Source organism: Populus nigra, chromosome 19 (assembly GCF_951802175.1).
Source record: "Populus nigra chromosome 19, ddPopNigr1.1, whole genome shotgun sequence".
Lineage (NCBI taxonomy): Eukaryota > Viridiplantae > Streptophyta > Magnoliopsida > Malpighiales > Salicaceae > Populus > Populus nigra.
Window position 1 is genome coordinate 1,282,671 of NC_084870.1, and position 23,059 is coordinate 1,305,729.

Sequence of the window (23,059 nt, forward strand, 5' to 3'; positions counted from 1 at the left end):
CACAGTCCCTGGAGGCTGTGTCGGCTGTCTAATCCACGCGTCACCCGTGACAGCAGTTCATTGATGATTTCTGAGTGCCTAGGGCTGTGTCGGCTGTGGAATGCACGCGTCACCCGTGGCAGCACATCGTTGATGATTTCTGAGTGCCTAGGGCTGTGTCGGCTGTGGAATCCACGCGTCACCCGTGCCAGCACATTGTTGATGATTTCTCAGTGCCTAGGGCTGTGTCGGCTGTGGAATCCACGCGTGAGCCGTGACAGCAGTTCGTTGAAGATTTCACAGTCCCTGGAGGCTGTGTCGGCTGTCTAATCCACGCGTCACCCGTGACAGCACTTCGTTGATGATTTCTGAGTGCCTAGGGCTGTGTCGGCTGTGGAATCCACGCGTCACCCGTGACAGCACATCGTTGATGATTTCTCAGTGCCTAGGGCTGTGTCGGCTGTGGAATCCACGTGTGAGCCGTGACAGCAGTTCGTTGAAGATTTCACAGTCCCTGGAGGCTGTGTCGGCTGTCGAATCCACGCGTCACCCGTGACAGCACTTCGTTGGTGATTTCTTAGTGCCAGTGCCTAGGGCTGTGTCGGCTGTGGAATCCACGTGTGAGCCGTGACAGCAGTTCATTGATGATTTGTCAGTCCCTGGAGGCTGTGTCGGCTGTCTAATCCACGCGTCACCCGTGACAGCACTTCGTTGATGATTTCTGAGTGCCTAGGACTGTGTCGGCTGTGGAATCCACGCGTCACTCGTGACAGCACATCGTTGATGATTTCTCAGTGCCTAGGGCTGTGTGGGCTGTGGAATCCACGTGTGAGCCGTGACAGCACATCGTTGATGATTTCTCAGTGCCTAGGGCTGTGTCGGCTGTGGAATCCACGTGTGAGCCGTGACAGTAGTTCATTGATGATTTCTCAGTCCCTGGAGGCTGTGTCGGCTGTCCAATCCACGCGTCACCCGTGACAGCAGTTCGTTGATGATTTCACAGTCTTTGGGGCTCTGTCGGCTGTTGAATCCACACGTCACCCGTGACAGCACTTCGTTGATGATTTCTGAGTGCCTAGGACTGTGTCGGCTGTGGAATCCACGCGTCACTCGTGACAGCACATCGTTGATGATTTCTCAGTGCCTAGGGCTGTGTCGGCTGTGGAATCCACGTGTGAGCCGTGACAGCAGTTCATTGATGATTTCTTAGTCCCTTGAGGCTGTGTCGGCTGTCTAATCCACGCGTCACCCGTGACAGCACTTCGTTGATGATTTCTGAGTGCCTAGGGCTGTGTCGGCCGGGGAATCCACGTGTCACCCGTGACAGCACATCGTTGATGATTTCTCAGTGCCTAGGGCTGTGTCGGCTGTGGAATCCACGTGTGAGCCGTGACAGCAGTTCATTGATGATTTCTCAGTCCTTGGAGGCTGTGTCGGCTGTCTAATCCACGCGTCACCCGTGAGAGCACTTCGTTGATGATTTCTGAATGCCTAGGGCTGTGATGGCTATGGAATCCACGCGTCTCCCGTGACAGCACATCGTTGATGATTTCTCAGTCCCTATAGGCTGTGTCGGCTGTCTAATCCACGCGTCACCCGTGACGGCACATCGTTGATGATTTCTCAGTGCCTAGGGCTGTGTCGGCTGTGGAATCGACGCGTCACCCCTGACAACAGTTCGTTGATGATTTCTGAGTGCCTAGGGCTGTGTCGGCTGTGGAATCAAAGTGTGAGCCGTGACAGCAGTTCATTGATGATTTCTCAGTCCCTGGAGGCTGTGTCGGCTGTCTAATCCACGAGTCAGCCGTGACAGCACATCGTTGATGATTTCTCAGTGCCTCGGGCTGTGTCGGCTGTGGAATCCACGCGTCACCCATGACAGCAGTTCGTTGATGATTTCACAATCCCTGGAGGCTGTGTCGGCTGTCTAATCCACGCGTCACCCGTGACAGCACATCGTTGATGTTTTCTCAGTGCCTCGGGCTGTGTCGGCTGTGGAATCCACGCGTCACCCGTGACAGCACATTGTTGATGATTTCTCAGTGCCTAGGGCTGTGTCGGCTGTGGAATCCACGTGTGAGCCGTGACAGCAGTTCATTGATGATTTCTCAGTCCCTAGAGGCTGTGTCGGCTGTCTAATCAACGCGTCACCCATGACAGCAGTTCGTTGATGATTTCACAATCTCTGGAGGCTGTGTCGGCTGTCTAATCCACGCGTCACCCGTGACAGCACTTCGTTGATGATTTCTGAGTGCCTAGGGCTGTGTCGCCTGTGGAATCCACGCGTCACCCGTGACAGCACATTGTTGATGATTTCACAATCCCTGGAGGCGGTGTCGGCTGTACAATCCACGCGTCACCCGTGACAGCACTTCGTTGATGATTTTTCAGTCCCTAGGGGCCGTGTCGGCTGTGGAATCCTCGCGTCACCCGTGACAGCAGTTTGTTGATGATTTCTCAGTCCCTAGGGGTGTGTCGGCTGTGGAATCCACGCGTCACCCGTGCAGCAGTTTGTTGATGATTTCACAGTCTGTATGGGCTGTGTCGGCTGTGGAATCCACGCGTCACTCGTGACAGCACTTCGTTGTTGATTTTTGAGTGCCTAGGGCTGTGTCGGCTGTGGAATCCACGTGTGAGCCGTGACAGCAGTTCATTGATGATTTCTCAGTCCCTGGAGGCTGTGTCGGCTGTCTAATCCGCGCGTCACCCGTGACAGCACATCGTTGATGATTTCTCAGTGCTTAGGGTTGTGGCGGCTGTGGAATCCACGCGTCACCCATGACAGCAGTTCGTTGATGATTTCACAGTCCCTGGAGGCTGTGTCAGCTGTCTAATCCACGCGTCACCCGTGACAGCACTTCGTTGATGATTTCTGAGTGCCTGGGGCTGTGTCGGCTGTGGAATCCACGCGTCACCCGTGACAGCACATTGTTGATGATTTCTCAGTGCCTAGGGCTGTGTCGGCTGTGGAATCCACGTGTGAGCCGTGACAGCAGTTCATTGATGATTTCTCAGTCACTAGAGGCTGTGTCGGCTGTCTAATCAACGCGTCACCCGTGACAGCACTTCGTTGATGATTTCTGAGTGCCTGGGCTGTGTCGGCTGTGGAATCCTCGCGTCACCCGTGACAGCACATCGTTGATGATTTCACAGTGCCTAGGGTTGTGTCGGCTGTTGAATGCACGTGTAAGCCGTGACAACAGTTCATTGATGATATCTCAGCCCTAGAGGCTGTGTCGGCCGTCTAATCCACGCGTCACCCGTGACAGCAGTTCATTGATGATTTCTCAGTCCCTGGATGCTGTGTCGGTTGTGGAATCCACGCGTAACCCGTGACAGCACATTGTTGATGATTTCTCAGTGCCTAGGGCTGTGTCGGCTGTGGAATCCACGTGTGAGCCGTGACAGCAGTTCATTGATGATTTCTCAGTCCCTGGAGGCTGTGTCGGCTGTACAATCCACGCGTCACCCGTGACAGCACTTCGTTGATGATTTCTCAGTCCCTAGGGGCTGTGTCGGCTGTGGAATCCTAGCGTCACTCGTGACCGCAGTTCGTTGATGATTTCACAGTCCCTAGGGCCTGTGTCAGCTATTGAATCCACGCGTCACCCATGACATCACTTCGTTGATGATTTCTTAATCCCTAGGGGCTCTGTCATATGTGGAATCCACGCTTGACCCGTGACAGCAGTTCGTTGATGATTTCACAGTCCGTGGAGGCTGTGTCGTCTGTCTAATCCAGGCGTCACTCGTGACAGCACTTCGTTGATGTTTTCGAAGTGCCTAGGGGTGTGTCGGCTGTGGAATCCACACGTCACCCGTGACAGTACATCGTTGATGATTTCTCAGTGCCTAGGGCTGTGTCGGCTGTGGAATCCACGTGTGAGCCGTGACAGCATTTCATTGATGATTTCTCAGTCCCTGGAAGCTGTGTCGGCTGTCTAATCCACGCGTCACCCGTGACAGCACATGGTTGATGTTTTCTCAGTGCCTCGGGCTGTGTCGGCTGTGGAATCCACGCGTCACCCATGACAGCAGTTCGTTGATGATTTCACAGTCCCTGGAGGCTGTGTCGGCTGTCTAATCCACGCGTCACCCGTGACAGCACTTCGTTGATGATTTCTGAGTGCCTAGGGCTGTGTCGGCTGTTGAATGCACGTGTCAGCCGTGACAACAGTTCATTGATGATATCTCAGTCCCTAGAGGCTGTGTCGGCCGTCTAATCCACGCGTCACCCGTGACAGCAGTTCATTGATGATTTCTCAGTCCCTGGATGCTGTGTCGGTTGTGGAATCCACGCGTAACCCGTGACAGCACATCGTTGATGATTTCTCAGTCCCTCGGGCTGTGTCGGCTGTGGAATCCACGCGTCACCCATAACAGCAGTTCGTTGATGATTTCACAATCCCTGGAGGCTGTGTCGGCTGTTTAATCCACGCGTCAACCGTGACAGCACTTCGTTGATGATTTCTGATTGCCTAGGGCTGTGTCGGCTGTGGAATCCACGCGTCACCCGTGACAGCACATCGTTGATGATTTCTCAGTGCCTAGGGCTGTGTCGGCTGTGGAATCCACGCGTCACCCATGATAGCAGTTCGTTGATGATTTCTCAGTTCCTAGGGGTGTGTCGGCTGTGGAATCCACGCGTCACCCGTGCAGCAGTTTGTCGATGATTTCACAGTCTGTAGGGGCTGTGTCGACTGTGGAATCCACGCGTCACTCGTGACAGCACTTCGTTGTTGATTTTTGAGTGCCTAGGGCTGTGTCGGTTGTGGAATCCACGTGTGAGCCGTGACAGCAGTTCATTGATGATTTCTCAGTCCCTGGAGGCTGTGTCGGCTGTTTAATCCACGCGTCAACCGTGACAGCACTTCGTTGATGATTTCTGATTGCCTAGGGCTGTGTCGGCTGTGGAATCCACGCGTCACCCGTGACAGCACATCGTTGATGATTTCTCAGTGCCTAGGGCTGTGTCGGCTGTGGAATCCACGCGTCACCCATGACAGCAGTTCGTTGATGATTTCACAATCCCTGGAGGGTATGTCGGCTGTCTTATCCAGGCGTCACCCGTGACAGCACATTGTTGATGATTTCTCAGTGCCTAGGGCTGTGTCGGCTGTGGAATCCACGTGCGAGCCGTGACAGCAGTTCATTGATGATTTCTCAGTCCCTAGAGGCTGTGTCGGCTGTCTAATCAACGCGTCACCCGTGACAGCACTTCGTTGATGATTTCTGAGTGCCTGGGCTGTGTCGGCTGTGGAATCCTCGCGTCACCCGTGACAGCACATCGTTGATGATTTCACAGTGCCTAGGGTTGTGTCGGCTGTTGAATGCACGTGTCAGCCGTGACAACAGTTCATTGATGATATCTCAGTCCCTAGAGGCTGTGTCGGCCGTCTAATCCACGCGTCACCCGTGACAGCAATTCATTGATGATTTCTCAGTCCCTGGATGCTGTGTCGGTTGTGGAATCCACGCGTAACCCGTGACAGCACATCGTTGATGATTTCTCAGTGCCTCGGGCTGTGTTGGCTGTGGAATCCACGCGTCACCCATAACAGCAGTTCGTTGATGATTTCACAATCCCTAGAGGCTGTGTCGGCTGTTTAATCCACGCGTCAACCGTGACAGCACTTCGTTGATGATTTCTGATTGCCTAGGGCTGTGTCGGCTGTGGAATCCACGCGTCACCCGTGACAGCACATCGTTGATGATTTGTGAGTGCCTAGGGCTGTGTCGGCTGTGGAATCCACGCGTCACCCGTGACAGCACATTGTTGATGATTTCCCAGTGCCTAGGGCTGTGTCGGCTGTGGAATCCACGTGTGAGCCGTGACAACAGTTCATTGATGATTTCTCAGTCCACAGAGGCTGTGTCGGCTGTCCAATCCACGCGTCACTCGTGACAGCACTTCGTTGTTGATTTTTGAGTGCCTAGGGCTGTGTCGGTTGTGGAATCCACGTGTGAGCCGTGACAGCAGTTCATTGATGATTTCTCAGTCCCTGGAGGCTGTGTCGGCTGTTTAATCCACGCGTCAACCGTGACAGCACTTCGTTGATGATTTCTGATTGCCTAGGGCTGTGTCGGCTGTGGAATCCACGCGTCACCCGTGACAGCACATCGTTGATGATTTCTCAGTGCCTAGGGCTGTGTCGGCTGTGGAATCCACGCGTCACCCATGACAGCAGTTCGTTGATGATTTCACAATCCCTGGAGGGTATGTCGGCTGTCTAATCCAGGCGTCACCCGTGACAGCACATTGTTGATGATTTCTCAGTGCCTAGGGCTGTGTCGGCTGTGGAATCCACGTGCGAGCCGTGACAGCAGTTCATTGATGATTTCTCAGTCCATGGAGGCTGTGTCGGCCGTCTCATCCACGCATCACCCGTGACAGCACTTCGTTGATGATTTCTGAGTGCCTAGGGCTGTGTCGGCTGTGGAATCCACGCGTCACCCGTGACAGCACATTGTTGATGATTTCTCAGTGCCTAGGGCTGTGTCGGCTTTGGAATCCACGTGTGAGCCGTGACAGCAGTTCATTGATGATTTCTCAATCCCTGGAGGCTGTGTTGGGTGTACAATCCACGCGTCACCCGTGACAGCACTTCGTTGATGATTTCTCAGTCCCTAGGGGCCGTGTCGGCTGTGGAATCCTAGCGTCACCCGTGACAGCAGTTCGTTGATGATTTCTCAGTTCCTAGGCTTGTGTCGGCTGTGGAATCCACGCGTCACCCGTGCAGCAGTTTGTCGATGATTTCACAGTCTGTAGGAGCTGTGTCGCCTGTGGAATCCACGCGTCACTCGTGACAGCACTTCGTTGTTGATTTTTGAGTGCCTAGGGCTGTGTCGGTTGTGGAATCCACGTGTGAGCCGTGACAGCAGTTCATTGATGATTTCTCAGTTCCTAGAGGCTGTGTCGGCTGTCTAATCCACGCGTCACCCGTGACAGCATATCGTTGATGATTTCTCAGCGCCTAGGGCTGTGTCGGCTGTGGAATCCACGCGTCTCCCATGACAGCAGTTCGTTGATGATTTCACAGTCCCTGGAGGCTGTGTCGGCTGTCTAATCCACGCGTCACCCGTGACAGCACTTCGTTGATGATTTCTGAGTGCCTAGGGCTGTGTCGGCTGTGGAATCCACGCGTCACCCGTGACAGCACATTGTTGATGATTTCTCAGTGCCTAGGGCTGTGTCGGCTGTGGAATCCACGTGTGAGCCGTGACAGCAGTTCATTGATGATTTCTCAGTCCCTGGAGGCTGTGTCGGTTGTACAATCCACGCGTCACCCGTGACAGCACTTCGTTGATGATTTCTCAGTCCCTAGGGGCGGTGTCGGCTGTGGAATCCTAGCGTCACTCGTGACCGCAGTTCGTTGATGATTTCACAGTCCCTAGGGCCTGTGTCAGCTATTGAATCCACGCGTCACCCATGACATCACTTTGTTGATGATTTCTTAGTCCCTAGGGGCTCTGTCATATGTGGAATCCACGCTTGACCCGTGACAGCAGTTCGTTGATGATTTCACAGTCCGTGGAGGCTATGTCGTCTGTCTAATCCAGGCGTCACCCGTGACAGCACTTCGTTGATGTTTTCTGAGTGCCTAGGGGTGTGTCGGCTGTGGAATCCACACGTCACCCGTGACAGTACATCGTTGATGATTTCTCAGTGCCTACGGCTGTGTCGGCTGTGGAATCCACGTGTGAGCCGTGACAGCATTTCATTGATGATTTCTCAGTCCCTGGAGGCTGTGTCGGCTGTCTAATCCACGCGTCACCCGTGACAGCACATGGTTGATGTTTTCTCAGTGCCTCGGGCTGTGTCGGCTGTGGAATCCACGCGTCACCCATGACAGCAGTTCGTTGATGATTTCACAGTCCCTGGAGGCTGTGTCGGCTGTCTAATCCACGCGTCACCCGTGACAGCACTTCGTTGATGATTTCTGAGTGCCTAGGGCTGTGTCGGCTGTGGAATCCACGTGTGAGCCGTGACAGCAGTTCTTGATGATTTCTCTGTCCCTGGAGGCTGTGTCGGCTGTGGAATCCTAGCGTCACTCATGACAGCAGTTCGTTGATGATTTCACAGTCCCTAGGGGCTGTGTCGGCTGTGGAATCCTAGCGTCACTCATGACAGCAGTTCGTTGATGATTTCACAGTCCCTAGGGCCTTTGTCAGCTATTGAATCCACGCGTCACCCATGACATCACTTCGTTGATGATTTCTCAGTCCCTAGGGGCTCTGTCATATGTGGAATCCACGCGTGACCCGTGACAGCAGTTCGTTGATGATTTCACAGTCCCTGGAGGCTGTGTCGTCTGTCTAATCCACGCGTCACCCGTGGCAGCACTTCGTTGATGATTTCTGAGTGCCTAGGGCTGTGTCGGCTGTGGAATCCACGCGTCACCCGTGACAGCACATTGTTGATGATTTCTCAGTGCCTAGGGCTGTGTCGGCTTTGAAATCCACGTGTGAGCCGTGACAGCAGTTCATTGATGATTTCTCAATCCCTGGAGGCTGTGTCGGCTGTACAATCCACGCGTCACCCGTGACAGCACTTCGTTCATGATTTCTCAGTCCCTAGGGGCCGTGTCGGCTGTGGAATCCTCGTGTCACCCGTGACAGCAGTTCGTTGATGATTTCTCAGTCCCTAGGCTTGTGTCGGCTGTGGAATCCACGCGTCACCCGTGACAGCACATTGTTGATGATTTCTCAGTGCCTAGGGCTGTGTCGGCTGTGGAATCCACGTGTGAGCCGTGACAGCAGTTCATTGATGATTTCTCAGTCCCTGGAGCCTGTGTCGGCTGTACAATACGCGCGTCACCCGTGACAGCACTTCGTTGATGATATCTCAGTCCCTAGGGGCTGTGTCGGCTGTGGAATCCTAGCGTCACTCATGACAGCAGTTCGTTGATGATTTCACAGTCCCTAGGGCCTGTGTCAGCTATTGAATCCACGCGTCACCCATGACATCACTTCGTTGATGATTTCTCAGTCCCTAGGGGCTCTGTCATATGTGGAATCCACGCGTGACCCGTGACAGCAGTTCCTTGATGATTTCACAGTCCCTAAAGGCTGTGTCGTCTGTCTAATCCAGGCGTCACCCGTGACAGCACTTCGTTGATGTTTTCTGAGTGCCTAGGGGTGTGTTGGATGTGGAATCCACGCGTCACCCGTGACAGCACATCTTTGATGATTTCTCAGTGCCTATGGCTGTGTCGGCTGTGGAATCCACACGTCACCCATGACAGCAGTTCTTGATGATTTCACAGTCCCTGGAGGCTGTGTCGGCTGTCTAATCCAGGCTTCACCCGTGACAGCACTTTGTTGATGATTTCTGAGTGCCTAGGGCTGTGTCGGCTGTGGAATCCACGAGTCACCTGTGACAGCACATCGTTGATGATTTCACAGTCCCTGGAGGCTGTGTCGGCTGTCTAATCCAGGCTTCACCCGTGACAGCACTTCGTTGATGATTTCTCAGTCCCTAGGGCTGTGTCGGCTGTGGAATCCACGAGTCACCTGTCACAGCACATCGTTGATGATTTCTCAGTGCCTCGGCTGTGTCGGCTGTGGAATCCACGTGTGAGCCGTGACAGCAGTTCATTGATGATTTCTCAGTCCCTCGGGGCTCTGTCATATGTGGAATCCACGCGTGACCCGTGACAGCAGTTCGTTGATGATTTCACAGTCCCTGGAGGCTGTGTCGTCTGTCTAATCCAGGCGTCACCCGTGACAGCACTTCGTTGATGTTTTCTGAGTGCCTAGGGGTGTGTCGGCTGTGGAATCCACGCGTCACCCGTGACAGCACATCGTTGATGATTTCTCAGTGCCTAGGGCTGTGTCGGCTGTGGAATCCACGCGTCTCCCATGACAGCAGTTCGTTGATGATTTCACAGTCCCTGTAGGCTGTGTCGGCTGTCTAATCCATGCGTCACCCGTGACAGCACATCGTTGATGATTTCTCAGTGCCTCGGGCTGTGTCGGCTGTGGAACCCACGCGTCACCCATGACAGAAGTTCGTTGATGATTTCACAATCCCTGGAGGCTGTGTCGGCTGTCTAATCCACGCGTCACCCGTGACAGCACTTCGTTGATGATTTCTGAGTGCCTAGGGCTGTGTCGGCTGTGGAATCCACGCGTCACCCGTGACACCACATTGTTGATGATTTCTCAGTGCCTAGGGCTGTGTCGGCTTTGGAATCCACGTGTGAGCCGTGACAACAGTTCATTGATGATTTCTCAATCCCTGGAGGCTGTGTCGGCAATACAATCCACGCGTCACCCGTGACAGCAGTTCGTTGATGATTTCTTAGTCCCTAGGGGCCGTGTCGGTTGTGGAATCCTCGCGTCACCCGTGACAGCAGTTCGTTGATGATTTCTCAGTCCCTAGGCTTGTGTCGGCTGTGGATTCCACGCGTCACCCGTGCAGCAGTTTGTCGATGATTTCACAGTCTGTAGGGGCTGTGTCGACTGTGGAATCCACACGTCACTCGTGACAGCACTTCGTTGTTGATTTTTGAGTGCCTAGGGCTGTGTCGGTTGTGGAATCCACGTGTGAGCCGTGACAGCAGTTCATTGATGATTTCTCAGTCCCTGGAGGCTGTGTCGGCTGTGGAATCCACGCATCACCCGTGACAGCACATCGTTGATGATTTCTCAGTGCCTAGGGCTGTGTCGGCTGTGGAATCCATGCGTCTCCCATGACAGCAGTTCGTTGATGATTTCACAGTCCCTGGAGGCTGTGTCGGATGTGGAATCCACGAGTCACCCGTGACAGCACATCGTTGATGATTTCTCAGTGCCTAGGGTTGTGTCGGCTGTGGAATCCACGCGTCTCCCTTGACAGCAGTTCGTTGATGATTTCACAGTCCCTGGAGGCTGTGTCGGCTGTCTAATCCGCGCGTCACCCGTGACAGCACTTCGTTGATGATTTCTGAGTGCCTAGGGCTGTGGAATCCTCGCGTCACCCGTGACAGCATTTCGTTGATGTTTTCTGAGTGCCTAGGGGTGTGTCGGCTGTCTAATCCACGTGTCACCCGTGACAGCACATCCTTGATGATTTCTCAGTGCCTCGGGTTGTGTCGGCTGTGTAACCCACGCGTCACCCATGACAGCAGTTCTTGATGATTTCACAGTCCCTGGAGGCTGTGTCGGCTGTCTAATCCAGGCTTCACCCGTGACAGCACTTCGTTGATGATTTCTGAGTGCCTAGGGCTGTGTCGGCTGTGGAATCCACGAGTCACCCGTGACAGCACATCGTTGATGATTTCTCAGTGCCTCGGCTGTGTCGGCTGTGGAATCCACGTGTGAGCCGTGACAGCAGTTCATTGATGATTTCTCCGTCCCTAGGGGCTCTGTAATATGTGGAATCCACGCGTGACCCGTAACAGCAGTTCGTTGATGATTTCACAGTCCCTGGAGGCTGTGTCGTCTGTCTAATCTAGGCGTCACCCGTGACAGCACTTCGTTGATGTTTTCTGAGTGCCTAGGGGTGTGTCGGCTGTGGAATCCACGCGTCACCCGTGACAGCACATCGTTGATGATTTCTTAGTGCCTGGGGCTGTGTCGACTGTGGAATCCACGTGTGAGCCGTGACAGCAGTTCATTGATGATTTCTCAGTCCCTGGAGGCTGTGTCGGCTGTCTAATCCACGCGTCACCCGTGACAGCACATCGTTGATGATTTCTCAGTGCCTCGGGCTGTGTCGGCTGTGGAATCCACGCGTCACCCATGACAGAAGTTCGTTGATGATTTCACAATCCCTGGAGGCTGTGTCGGCTGTCTAATCCACGCGTCACCCGTGACAGCACTTCGTTGATGATTTCTGAGTGCCTAGGGCTGTGTCGGCTGTGGAATCCACGCGTAACCCGTGACAGCACATTGTTGATGATTTCTCAGTGCCTAGGGCTGTGTCGGCTTTGAAATCCACGTGTGAGCCGTGACAGCAGTTCATTGATAATTTCTCAATCCCTGGAGGCTGTGTCGGCTGTACAATCCACGCGTCACCCGTGACAGCACTTCGTTCATGATTTCTCAGTCCCTAGGGGCCGTGTCGGCTGTGGAATCCTCGCGTCACCCGTGACAGCAGTTCGTTGATGATTTCTCAGTCCCTAGGCTTGTGTCGGCTGTGGATTCCACGCGTCACCCGTGCAGCAGTTTGTCGATGATTTCACAGTCTATAAGGGCTGTGTCGACTGTGGAATCCACGCGTCACTCGTGACAGCACTTCGTTGTTGATTTTTGAGTGCCTAGGGCTGTGTCGGTTGTGGAATCCACGTGTGAGCCGTGACAGCAGTTCATTGATGATTTCTCAGTCCCTGGAGGCTGTGTCGGCTGTGGAATCCACGCGTCACCCGTGACAGCACATCGTTGATGATTTCTCAGTGCCTAGGGCTGTGTCGGCTGTGGAATCCACGCGTCTCCCATGACAGCAGTTCGTTGATGATTTCACAGTCCCTGTAGGCTGTGTCGGCTGTCTAATCCACGCGTCACCCGTGACAGCACTTCGTTGATGATTTCTGAGTGCCTAGGGCTGTGGAATCCACGCGTCACCCGTGACAACACATCCTTGATGATTTCTCAGTGCCTAGGGCTGTGTCGGCTGTGGAATCCACGCGTCACCCATGACAGCAGTTCTTGATGATTTCACAGTCCCTGGAGGCTGTGTCGGCTGTCTAATCCAGGCTTCACCCGTGACAGCACTTCGTTGATGATTTCTGAGTGCCTAGGGCTGTGTCGGCTGTGGAATCCACGAGTCACCCGTGACAGCACATCGTTGATGATTTCTCAGTGCCTCGGTTGTGTCGGCTGTGGAATCCACGTGTGAGCCGTGACAGCAGTTCATTGATGATTTCTCAGTCCCTGGAGGCTGTGTCGGCTGTCTAATCCACGCGTCACCCGTGACAGCACATCGTTGATGATTTCTCAGTGCCTCGGGCTGTGTCGGTTGTGGAATCCACGCGTCACCCATGACAGAAGTTCGTTGATGATTTCACAATCCCTGGAGGCTGTGTCGGCTGTCTAATCCACGCGTCACCCGTGACAGCACTTCGTTGATGATTTCTGAGTGCCTAGGGCTGTGTCGGCTGTGGAATCCACGCGTAACCCGTGACAGCACATTGTTGATGATTTCTCAGTGCCTAGGGCTGTGTCGGCTTTGGAATCCACGTGTGAGCCGTGACAGCAGTTCATTGATGATTTCTCAATCCCTGGAGGCTGTGTTGGCTGTACAATCCACGCGTCACCCGTGACAGCACTTCGTTCATGATTTCTCAGTCCCTAGGGGCCGTGTCGGCTGTGGAATCCTCGCGTCACCCGTGACAGCAGTTCGTTGATGATTTCTCAGTCCCTAGGCTTGTGTCGGCTGTGGATTCCACGCGTCACCCGTGCAGCAGTTTGTCGATGATTTCACAGTCTATAAGGGCTGTGTCGACTGTGGAATCCACGCGTCACTCGTGACAGCACTTCGTTGTTGATTTTTGAGTGCCTAGGGCTGTGTCGGTTGTGGAATCCACGTGTGAGCCGTGACAGCAGTTCATTGATGATTTCTCAGTCCCTGGAGGCTGTGTCGGCTGTCGAATCCACGCGTCACCCGTGACAGCACATCGTTGATGATTTCTCAGTGCCTAGGGCTGTGTCGGCTGTGGAATTCACGCGTCTCCCATGACAGCAGTTCGTTGATGATTTCACAGTCCCTGTAGGCTGTGTCGGCTGTCTAATCCACGCGTCACCCGTGACAGCACTTCGTTGATGATTTCTGAGTGCCTAGGGCTGTGGAATCCACGCGTCACCCGTGACAGCACTTCGTTGATGTTTTCTGAGTGCCTAGGGGTGTGTCGGCTGTGGAATCCACGCGTCACCCGTGACAGCAGTTCTTGATGATTTCACAGTCCCTGGAGGCTGTGTCGGCTGTCTAATCTAGGCTTCACCCGTGACAGCACTTCGTTGATGATTTCTGAGTGCCTAGGGCTGTGTCGGCTGTGGAATCCACGAGTCACCCGTGACAGCACATCGTTGATGATTTCTCAGTGCCTCGGTTGTGTCGGCTGTGGAATCCACGTGTGAGCCGTGACAGCAGTTCATTGATGATTTCTCAGTCCCTGGAGGCTGTGTTGGCTGTACAATCCACGCGTCACCCATGACAGCAGTTCGTTGATGATTTCAGTCCCTGGAGGCTGTGTCGGCTGTCTAATCCACGCGTCACCCGTGACAGCACTTCGTTGATGATTTCTGAGTGCCTAGGGCTATGGAATCCACGCGTCACCCGTGACAGCACATTGTTGATGATTTCTCAGTGCCTAGGGCTGTGTCGGCTGTGGAATCCACGTGTGACCGTGACAGCAGTACATTGATGATTTCTCAGTCCCTAGAGGCTGTGTCGGCTGTCCAATCCACGCTTCACCCGTGACAGCACTTCGTTGATGATTTCTGAGTGCCTGGGGCTGTGTCGGCTGTGGAATCCACGTGTGAGCCCTGATAGCAGTTCATTGATGATTTCTCAGTCCCTGGAGGCTGTGTCGGCTGTCTAATCCACGCGTAACCGGTGACAGCACATCGTTGATGATTTCTCAGTGCCTAGGGCTGTGTCGGCTGTGGAATCCACGCGTCACCCATGACAGCAGTTCGTTGATGATTTCACAATCCCTGGAGGCTGTGTCGGCTGTCTAATCCACGCGTCACCCGTGACAGCACTTCGTTGATGATTTCTGAGTGCCTAGGGCTGTGTCGGCTGTGGAATCCACGCGTCACCCGTGACAGCACATTGTTGATGATTTCTGAGTGCCTAGGGCTGTGTCGGCTTTGGAATCCACGTGTGAGCCGTGACAGCAGTTCATTGATGATTTCTCAATCCCTGGAGGCTGTGTTGGCTGTACAATCCACGCGTCACCCGTGACAGCACTTCGTTCATGATTTCTCAGTCCCTAGGGGCCGTGTCGGCTGTGGAATCCTCGCGTCACCCGTGACAGCAGTTCGTTGATGATTTCTCAGTCCCTAGGCTTGTGTCGGCTGTGGATTCCACGCGTCACCCGTGCAGCAGTTTGTCGATGATTTCACAGTCTATAAGGGCTGTGTCGACTGTGGAATCCACGCGTCACTCGTGACAGCACTTCGTTGTTGATTTTTGAGTGCCTAGGGCTGTGTCGTTTGTGGAATCCACGTGTGAGCCGTGACAGCAGTTCATTGATGATTTCTCAGTCCCTGGAGGCTGTGTCGGCTGTGGAATCCACGCGTCACCCGTGACAGCACATCGTTGATGATTTCTCAGTGCCTAGGGCTGTGTCGGCTGTGGAATCCACGCGTCTCCCATGACAGCAGTTCGTTGATGATTTCACAGTCCCTGTAGGCTGTGTCGGCTGTCTAATCCACGCGTCACCCGTGACAGCACTTCGTTGATGATTTCTCAGTGCCTAGGGCTGTGTCGGCTGTGGAATCCACGCGTCACCCATGACTGTAGTTCTTGATGATTTCACAGTCCCTGGAGGCTGTGTCGGCTGTCTAATCCAGGCTTCACCCGTGACAGCACTTCGTTGATGATTTCTGAGTGCCTAGGGCTGTGTCGGCTGTGGAATCCACGAGTCACCCGTGACAGCACATCGTTGATGATTTCTCAGTGCCTCGGTTGTGTCGGCTGTGGAATCCACGTGTGAGTCGTGACAGCAGTTCATTGATGATTTCTCAGTCCCTGGAGGCTGTGTCGGCTGTCTAATCCACGCGTCACCCGTGACAGCACATCGTTGATGATTTCTCAGTGCCTCGGGCTGTGTCGGTTGTGGAATCCACGCGTCACCCATGACAGAAGTTCGTTGATGATTTCACAATCCCTGGAGGCTGTGTCGGCTGTCTAATCCACGCGTCACCCGTGACAGCACTTCGTTGATGATTTCTGAGTGCCTAGGGCTGTGTCGGCTGTGGAATCCACGCGTAACCCGTGACAGCACATTGTTGATGATTTCTCAGTGCCTAGGGCTGTGTCGGCTTTGGAATCCACGTGTGAGCCGTGACAGCAGTTCATTGATGATTTCTCAATCCCTGGAGGCTGTGTTGGCTGTACAATCCACGCGTCACCCGTGACAGCACTTCGTTCATGATTTCTCAGTCCCTAGGGGCCGTGTCGGCTGTGGAATCCTCGCGTCACCCGTGACAGCAGTTCGTTGATGATTTCTCAGTCCCTAGGCTTGTGTCGGCTGTGGATTCCACGCGTTACCCGTGCAGCAGTTTGTCGATGATTTCACAGTCTATAAGGGCTGTGTCGACTGTGGAATCCACGCGTCACTCGTGACAGCACTTCGTTGTTGATTTTTGAGTGCCTAGGGCTGTGTCGGTTGTGGAATCCACGTGTGAGCCGTGACAGCAGTTCATTGATGATTTCTCAGTCCCTGGAGGCTGTGTCGGCTGTCGAATCCACGCGTCACCCGTGACAGCACTTCGTTGATGTTTTCTGAGTGCCTAGGGGTGTGTCGGCTGTGGAATCCACGCGTCACCCGTGACAACACATCCTTGATGATTTCTCAGTGCCTAGGGCTGTGTCGGCTGTGGAATCCACGCGTCACCCATGACAGCAGTTCTTGATGATTTCACAGTCCCTGGAGGCTGTGTCGGCTGTCTAATCCAGGCTTCACCCGTGACAGCACTTCGTTGATGATTTCTGAGTGCCTAGGGCTGTGTCGGCTGTGGAATCCACGAGTCACCCGTGACAGCACATCGTTGATGATTTCTCAGTGCCTCGGTTGTGTCGGCTGTGGAATCCACGTGTGAGCCGTGACAGCAGTTCATTGATGATTTCTCAGTCCCTGGAGGCTGTGTCGGCTGTCTAATCCACGCGTCACCCGTGACAGCACATCGTTGATGATTTCTCAGTGCCTCGGGCTGTGTCGGTTGTGGAATCCACGCGTCACCCATGACAGAAGTTCGTTGATGATTTCACAATCCCTGGAGGCTGTGTCGGCTGTCTAATCCACGCGTCACCCGTGACAGCACTTCGTTGATGATTTCTGAGTGCCTAGGGCTGTGTCGGCTGTGGAATCCACGCGTAACCCGTGACAGCACATTGTTGATGATTTCTCAGTGCCTAGGGCTGTGTCGGCTTTGGAATCCACGTGTGAGCCGTGACAGCAGTTCATTGATGATTTCTCAATCCCTGGAGGCTGTGTTGGCTGTACAATCCACGCGTCACCCGTGACAGCACTTCGTTCATGATTTCTCAGTCCCTAGGGGCCGTGTCGGCTGTGGAATCCTCGCGTCACCCGTGACAGCAGTTCGTTGATGATTTCTCAGTCCCTAGGCTTGTGTCGGCTGTGGATTCCACGCGTCACCCGTGCAGCAGTTTGTCGATGATTTCACAGTCTATAAGGGCTGTGTCGACTGTGGAATCCACGCGTCACTCGTGACAGCACTTCGTTGTTGATTTTTGAGTGCCTAGGGCTGTGTCGGTTGTGGAATCCACGTGTGAGCCGTGACAGCAGTTCATTGATGATTTCTCAGTCCCTGGAGGCTGTGTCGGCTGTCGAATCCACGCGTCACCCGTGACAGCACATCGTTGATGATTTCTCAGTGCCTAGGGCTGTGTCGGCTGTGGAATTCACGCGTCTCCCATGACAGCAGTTCGTTGATGATTTCACAGTCCCTGTAGGCTGTGTCGGCTGTCTAATCCACGCGTCACCCGTGACAGCACTTCGTTGATGATTTCTGAGTGCCTAGGGCTGTGGAATCCACGCGTCACCCGTGACAGCACTTCGTTGATGTTTTCTGAGTGCCTAGGGGTGTGTCGGCTGTGGAATCCACGCGTCACCCGTGACAACACATCCTTGATGATTTCTCAGTGCCTAGGGCTGTGTCGGCTGTGGAATCCACGCGTCACCCATGACAGGAGTTCTTGATGATTTCACAGTCCCTGGAGGCTGTGTCGGCTGTCTAATCCAGGCTTCACCCGTGACAGCACTTCGTTGATGATTTCTGAGTGCCTAGGGCTGTGTCGGCTGTGGAATCCACGAGTCACCCGTGACAGCACATCGTTGATGATTTCTCAGTGCCTCGGTTGTGTCGGCTGTGGAATCCACGTGTGAGCCGTGACAGCAGTTCATTGATGATTTCTCAGTCCCTGGAGGCTGTGTTGGCTGTACAATCCACGCGTCACCCATGACAGCAGTTCGTTGATGATTTCAGTCCCTGGAGGCTGTGTCGGCTGTCTAATCCACGCGTCACCCGTGACAGCACTTCGTTGATGATTTCTGAGTGCCTAGGGCTATGGAATCCACGCGTCACCCGTGACAGCACATTGTTGATGATTTCTCAGTGCCTAGGGCTGTGTCGGCTGTGGAATCCACGTGTGACCGTGACAGCAGTACATTGATGATTTCTCAGTCCCTAGAGGCTGTGTCGGCTGTCCAATCCACGCTTCACCCGTGACAGCACTTCGTTGATGATTTCTGAGTGCCTGGGGCTGTGTCGGCTGTGGAATCCACGTGTGAGCCCTGATAGCAGTTCATTGATGATTTCTCAGTCCCTGGAGGCTGTGTCGGCTGTCTAATCCACGCGTAACCGGTGACAGCACATCGTTGATGATTTCTCAGTGCCTAGGGCTGTGTCAGCTGTGGAATCCACGCGTCACCCATGACAGCAGTTCGTTGATGATTTCACACTCCCTGAAGGCTGTGTCGGCTGTCTAATCCACGCGTCACCCGTGACAGCACTTCGTTGATGATTTCTGAGTGCCTAGGGCTGTGTCGGCTGTGGAATCCACGCGTCACCCGTGACAGCACATTGTTGATGATTTCTCAGTGCCTAGGGCTGTGTCGGCTTTGGAATCCACGTGTGAGCCGTGACAGCAGTTCATTGATGATTTCTCAATCCCTGGAGGCTGTGTTGGCTGTACAATCCACGCGTCACCCGTGACAGCACTTCGTTCATGATTTCTCAGTCCCTAGGGGCCGTGTCGGCAGTGGAATCCTCGCGTCACCCGTGACAGCAGTTCGTTGATGATTTCTTAGTCCCTAGGCTTGTGTCGGCTGTGGATTCCACGCGTCACCCGTGCAGCAGTTTGTCGATGATTTCACAGTCTGTAGGGGCTGTGTCGACTGTGGAATCCACGCGTGACTCATGACAGCACTTCGTTGTTAATTTTTGAGTGCCTAGGGCTGTGTCGGTTGTGGAATCCACGTGGGAGCCGTGACAGCAGTTCATTGATGATTTCTCAGTCCCTGGAGGCTGTGTCGGCTGTGGAATCCACTCGTCACCCGTGACAGCACATCGTTGATGATTTCTCAGTGCCTCGGGCTGTGTCGGCTGTGGAATCCACGCGTCTCCCATGACAGCAGTTCGTTGATGATTTCACAGTCCCTGGAGGCTGTGTCGGCTGTCTAATCCATGCGTCACCCGTGATAGCAATTCGTTGATGATTTCTGAGTGCCTAGGGCTGTGGAATCCACGCGTCACCCGTGACAGCACTTCGTTGATGTTTTCTGAGTGCCTAGGGGTGTGTCGGCTGTGGAATCCACGCGTCACCCGTGACAGCACATCCTTGTTGATTTCTCAGTGCCTAGAGCTGTGTCGGCTGTGGAATCCACGCGTCACCCATGACAGCAGTTCTTGATGATTTCACAGTCCCTGGAGGCTGTGTCGGCTGTCTAATCTAGGCTTCGCCCGTGACAACATTTCGTTGATGACTTCTGAGTGCCTAGGGCTGTGTCGGCCGTGGAATCCACGAGTCGCCCGTGACAGCACATCGTTGATGATTTCTCAGTGCCTCGGCTGTGGAATCCACGTGTGAGCCGTGACAGCAGTTCATTGATGATTTCTCAGTCCCTGGAGGCTGTGTTGGCTGTACAATCCACGCGTCACCCATGACAGCAGTTCGTTGATGATTTCACAGTCCCTGGAGGCTGTGTCGGCTGTCTAATCCACGCGTCACCCGTGACAGCACTTCGTTGATGATTTCTGAGTGCCTAGGGCTGTGGAATCCACGCGTCACCCGTGACAGCACATTGTTGATGATTTCTCAGTGCCTAGGGCTGTGTCGGCTGTGGAATCCACGTGTGACCGTGACAGCAGTACATTGATGATTTCTCAGTCCCTAGAGGCTGTGTCGGCTGTCCAATCCACGCGTCACCCGTGACAGCACTTCGTTGATGATTTCTGAGTGCTTGGGGCTGTGTCGGCTGTGGAATCCACGTGTGAGCCCTGACAGCAGTTCATTGATGATTTCTCAGTCCCTGGAGGCTGTGTCGGCTGTCTAATCCACGCGTCACCCTTGACAGCACATCGTTGATGATTTCTCAGTGCCTAGGGCTGTGTCGGCTGTGGAATCCACGCGTCACCCATGACACCAGTTCGTTGATGAGTTCACAGTCCCTGGAGGCTGTGTCGGCTGTCTAATCCACGCGTCACCCGTGACAGCACTTCGTTGATGATTTCAGAGTGCCTAGGGCTGTGTCGGCTGTGGAATCCACGAGTCACCCGTGATAGCACATCGTTGATGATTTCTCAGTGCCTCGGCTGTGTCGGCTGTGGAATCCAGGTGTGAGCCATGACAGCAGTTCATTGATGATTTCTCAGTCCCTGGAGGCTGTGTGGGCTGTACAATCCACGCGTCACCCATGACAGGAGTTCGTTGATGATTTCACAGTCCCTGGAGGCTGTGTCGGCTGTCTAATCCGCGCGTCACCCGTGACAGCACTTCGTTGATGATTTCTGAGTGCCTAGGGCTGTGTCGGCTGTGGAATCCACGCGTCACCCGTGACAGCACATTGTTGATGATTTCTCAGTACCTAGGGCTGTGTCGGCTGTGGAATCCACGTGTGAGCCGTGACAGCAGTTCATTGATGATTTCTCAGTCCCTCGAGGCTGTGTCGGCTGTTTAATCCACGCGTCAACCGTGACAGCACTTCGTTGATGATTTCTGAGCGCCTAGGGCTGTGTCGGCTGTAGAATCCTTGCGTCACCCGTGACAGCACATCATTGATGATTTCTCAATCCCTAGAGGCTGTGTCGGCTGTACAATCCACGCGTCACCCGTGACAGCACTTCGTTGATGATTTCTGAGTGCCTAGGGCTGTGTCGGCTGTGGAATCCACGCGTCACCTGTGACAGCACATTGTTGATGATTTCTCAGTGCCTAGGGCTGTGTCGGCTGTGGAATCCATGTGTGAGCCGTGACAGCAGTTCATTGATGATTTCTCAGTCCCTGGAGGCTGTGTCGGCTGTACAATCCGCGCGTCACCCATGACAGCACTTCGTTGATGATTTTTCAGTCCCTAGGGGCTGTGTCAGCTGTGGAATCCTAGCGTCACTCATGACAGCAGTTCGTTGATGATTTCTCAGTGCCTAGGGCTTTGTCGGCTGTGGAATCCACGCGTCACCCATGACAGCAGTTCGTTGATGATTTCTCAGTCCCTAGGGTTGTGTCGGCTGTGGATTCCACGCGTCACCCGTGCAGCAGTTTGTCGATGATTTCACAGTCTGTAGGGGCTGTGTCGACTGTGGAATCCACGCGTCACTCGTGACAGCACTTCGTTGTTGATTTTTGAGTGCCTAGGGCTGTGTCGGTTGTGGAATCCATGTGTGAGCCGTGACAGTAGTTCATTGATGATTTCTCAGTCCCTGGAGGCTGTGTCGGCTGTGGAATCCACGCGTCACCCATGACAGCACATCGTTGATGATTTCTCAGTGCCTAGGGCTGTGTCGGCTGTGGAATCCACGCGTCTCCCATGACAGCAGTTCGTTGATGATTTCACAGTCCCTGGAGGCTGTGTCGGCTGTCTAATCCACGCGTCACCCGTGACAGCACTTCGTTGATGATTTCTGAGTGCCTAGGGCTGTGGAATCCATGCGTCACCCGTGACAGCACTTCTTTGATGTTTTCTGAGTGCCTAGGGGTGTGTCGGCTGTGGAATCCACACGTCACCCGTGACAGCACATCCTTGTTGATTTCTCAGTGCCTAGGACTGTGTCGGCTGTGGAATCCACGCGTCACCCATGACAGCAGTTCTTGATGATTTCACAGTCCCTAGAGGCTGTGTCGGCTGTCTAATCCAGGCTTCACCCGTGACAGGACTTCGCTGATGATTTCTGAGTGCCTAGGGCTGTGTCGGCTGTGGAATCCACGAGTCACCCGTGACAGCGCATCGTTGATGATTTCTCAGTGCCTCGGCTGTGTCGGCTGTGGAATCCACGTGTGAGCCGTGACAGCACATCGTTGATGATTTCTCAGTGCCTAGGGCTGTGTCGGCTGTGGAATCCACGCGTCACCCCTGACAGCAGTTCGTTGATGATTTCACAGTCCCTGGAGGCTGTGTCGGCTGTCTAATCCACGCGACACCCGTGACAGCACTTCGTTGATGATTTCTGAGTGCCTAGGGCTGTGTCGGATGTGGAATCCACGCGTCACCCGTGACAGAACATTGTTGATGATTTCTCAGTGCCTAGGGCTGTGTCGGCTGTGGAATCCACGTGTTAGCGCTGACAGCAATTCATTGATGATTTCTCAGTCCCTAGAGGCTGTGTCGGCCGTCTAATCCACGAGTCACCCATGACAGCACTTCGTTGATGATTTCTGAGTGCCTAGGGCTGTGGAATCCACGCGTCACCTGTGACAGCACATCGTTGTTGATTTTTGAGTGCCTAGGGCTGTGTCGGCTGTGGAATCCACGTGTGAGCCCTAACAGCAGTTCATTGATGATTTCTCAGTCCCTGGAGGCTGTGTCGGCTGTCTAATCGACGCGTCACCCGTGACAGCACATCGTTGATGATTTCTCAGTGCCTAGGGCTGTGTCGGCTGTGGAATCCACGCGTCACCCATGACAGCAGTTCGTTGCTGATTTCACAATCCCTGGAGGCTGTGTCGGCTGTCTAATCCACGCGTCACCCGTGACAGCACTTCGTTGATGATTTCTGAGTGCCTAGTGCTGTGTCGGCTGTGGAATCCACGCGTCACCCGTGACAGCACATTGTTGATGATTGCTCAGTGCCTCGGCTGTGGAATCCACGTGTGAGCCGTGACAGCAGTTCATTGATGATTTCTTAGTCCCTAGAGGCTGCGTCGGCTGTCCAATCAACGCGTCACCCGTGACAGCAGTTCGTTGATGATTTCACA

The 23,059-nt window shown here is 54.0% G+C and overlaps 1 pseudogene; it reads right to left on the bottom strand.

Annotated features, from left to right (window-relative positions):
* The window catches only part of LOC133680084 (uncharacterized), a 195,261-nt pseudogene extending 174,070 nt beyond the window's left edge, over positions 1–21,191 (bottom strand).
* Positions 21,192–23,059: the final 1,868 nt, after the last annotated feature.